Source organism: Rhineura floridana, chromosome 2, assembly GCF_030035675.1.
Source record: "Rhineura floridana isolate rRhiFlo1 chromosome 2, rRhiFlo1.hap2, whole genome shotgun sequence".
Taxonomy (NCBI): Eukaryota; Metazoa; Chordata; class Lepidosauria; order Squamata; family Rhineuridae; genus Rhineura; species Rhineura floridana.
Genome location: NC_084481.1, coordinates 60,379,982 through 60,382,754, shown reverse-complemented (window position 1 = coordinate 60,382,754; position 2,773 = coordinate 60,379,982). Strand labels below are relative to the sequence as shown.

Sequence of the window (2,773 nt, the reverse complement as noted above, 5' to 3'; positions counted from 1 at the left end):
CTGCCCGGATTTATATGTCACGCCGCCTTCCAATCCGATGCTCCAGGAGAGAAAGTCAGCGATCCGCCTCTTGCCCTTTTATGGAGCCTGTAAAACGCGGCGGCTTCGACCGGCTGCGACGCGCCCTCTAGGGGAGACGCGACCTGGAGCAGCGCTGCACCAACCCGGGAAGGAACAAGGAAGCGTTAGGTTTGTTTTGGCTGGCTAGGAACCCGAGCGGCGATATTTTGTCCATGCATCCTCCATAGTGTTCACTCGAAAGGAAGGGACATTAATTTGAGTGGGACCAACACTTCCAAGTATATTTAGGACTGACAACCTTAAGACTGTTGGGCTTAAGTTCTGGCATTTTGTTGGAAACGTCAGGCTGATCTGGAATCTTATTTTTCAGTGGCAGGTCTGAGACCTGGGATGTGGAAAGCAATTAGAAAACCACGTGCCTCGGTCTTGTGCCTCATTCTCACCAGTGAGCAACCACAGATATTCTCTCCTATCTAGGGATTCTGGAGGTAGGTGTTTTGGATGGCACTCCAGGCCCTAGCATCCTTTAAAATACGCGTTAAATTAATTAATACATTAAAAAAAATTAAATTAAATCTGCCTTACCACTATCCTCCCTTTCCTCATCCAGAAGCAGCTGCGTGTGGAAGGGCTTAAAGCAAACTGGGTTTTTCTTTGGAATTTGGCCAGGCTTGAAACCAGAGTGGTGGGTGAAACTGCTTTTGGAAAGGGAGCTAGTGGTGTGTACGTGGCTGTTTGCCGCCAAGCCACATCATTGTAGGAGGGTATACTGGAGGAATCCTGATGGACTAGGACTGGCACTCTTCCCCAATTGGCCTGAGGTCTTGCCTTTTTAACAGGTTGCGATCCCTTCACCCTTATCTCCACCACCTCTATGGAGATGCATCACTGGAGGAACTGCACAGAGCGAGAGAGGGCTGCAATCCAAGGAGGACAAGCTGTGAGGATGTTGATCTTGGAAACGGGACAACAAGTGGGGAAGGACTTGTTGCAGATGTATTTCAGTGAAAGGGACAGCTCTAAAGCAACTGATCATCTGATAAAGTGGCTGTCTGATAACCATGGTCTTCTGGTCAAGTCCCCATAAGCTTATGTCATAATAAAGTTGCTAGCCTTTAAAGTGCCATAAGACCTTTTGTTACTTTTGTTGCACCAGACTAACAGGGTTAGCTCTCTGGATATGGTCATCCCATGGCTGCCTGTAAAGTCCTCCTGCAATGTGTGAGTTTAATTATGATTAAAGTGAGACAAAATATATTCCTTGTAAGATGAAGAGAGGAAAAGAAGAAATGAATTCAATCTGTAATAGTTTAGGATGGACAAACCGCTCTGCCCATTTCCCAAGTTGGGGAAATGCATGACCTGATTGCTCTTTTGCTATTTATAATTTTAAAAAATACTTTGTTGACTAAGGCCCTGTTTAGTAGAAAGAGGGGATTAAAAAAACCCCAAATGCAAACAAAAAGAGGGGGCCTTTAGCTGCACCCCTCCCTGCTGGTCGCCTGGTCACGCTTGGGGGACCCTCTGCGACTTATGGGGGGTTGGGGGTTTCAGCGCCATGGAAGAAGAAACATGCTGTCAGGGAAAAAGCTCATCAAGTAGAAAAAGGGGATTAAAAAAAAAACCAACCACAAACACCCTCTGCACCCCTCCCTGCTGGTTGCCTGGGCATGCTTGGGGGTCCCTCTGTGACTTTTGGGGGGTTGGGGTTTGCAGCGCCATGGAAGAAGAAACATGCTGTCAGGGAAAAAGCTCAAGTAGAAAAAGGGGATTAAAAAACCCCCAAACGCAAACAAAAAGAGGGGGTATTTAGCTGCACCCCTCCCTGCTGGTCACGCTTTCTGTCTACCCTGTGGGCTGCTATAAACTCACTTTGACAGCCAACCCAATTCCAGTGAGCAATAATGGACAGAGAGAAAACACACATGGTCTCATAGGCAGCAGCTTGGGAATAATAGTTGTAGCCACACTTCGAAATATGTGAATTCTCTTTTACCACTATTGGGCAAGAGCGCCTGAGGAAGTTTTCTATTAAGCAGCTGGAAACGAACTGATGAAGAGGACAGAGCAAGGGGGCGGCGTCGGGGAGGATCTAAAAAAGAAGAAGAAGAGAAACGTTTACACGCACTGAAGTGGATGCGGTTTTTCAAGGTAAATCCTGTTTTTAACCGCATCAATTAAACACGGTGTTAAAAGCAAAAGCAGCACAATGCACGCGCTTTTGTTAAAATGTCGAGTAAACGGTCCAAATTTAAAGGATCTCCATTTTGGACCAGATGCAGATTTTCTTGCCGTGTAAACAAGCTGAGAGTTGCCAAAAGTGAATGAGAACAAATCTTACTAAGATAAGGAAAGCTGGTTCATCCTCCCCCTATCCAGGAAGTTCCCCTTGTGTCTATGTTATCACCTCTTTTTATTCTGATTCTGATTACAGAGTAGGGATGGGAGGATCTGTCGATTTCAGTTCTGTCCATTTCTCATTTTTCCAATCTTAACTTCAGTTCTCCACATCTCTGCAGCAATTAGTGTTTTTTAAAAATCCTCATAAAAATTCTTCAGCATTTTAGTGTGAATTTATCCTAATAAACTCATTTTTGTTTGCGGTTTTGACTAATGTATACATTTTTTCAAACAAATTCTCCTAATATAATGTTTTGTGTTATTTTCACTCATCATTTTTATGCACATTTCACCCTAATTTATGCATTTTTATAAACATTGCTTGGTTGGAGAACTGCATTGCAAAATTTAG

The 2,773-nt window shown here is 44.4% G+C and overlaps 1 long non-coding RNA gene across 1 annotated transcript; it reads left to right on the top strand.

The window, feature by feature from the left end:
- Positions 1-195: 195 nt before the first annotated feature.
- On the top strand, positions 196-1,150 carry LOC133376516 (uncharacterized). Its single transcript, XR_009760503.1, has 2 exons — positions 196-509; positions 861-1,150. It is a non-coding gene; the product is annotated as an uncharacterized LOC133376516 (long non-coding RNA).
- Positions 1,151-2,773: the final 1,623 nt, after the last annotated feature.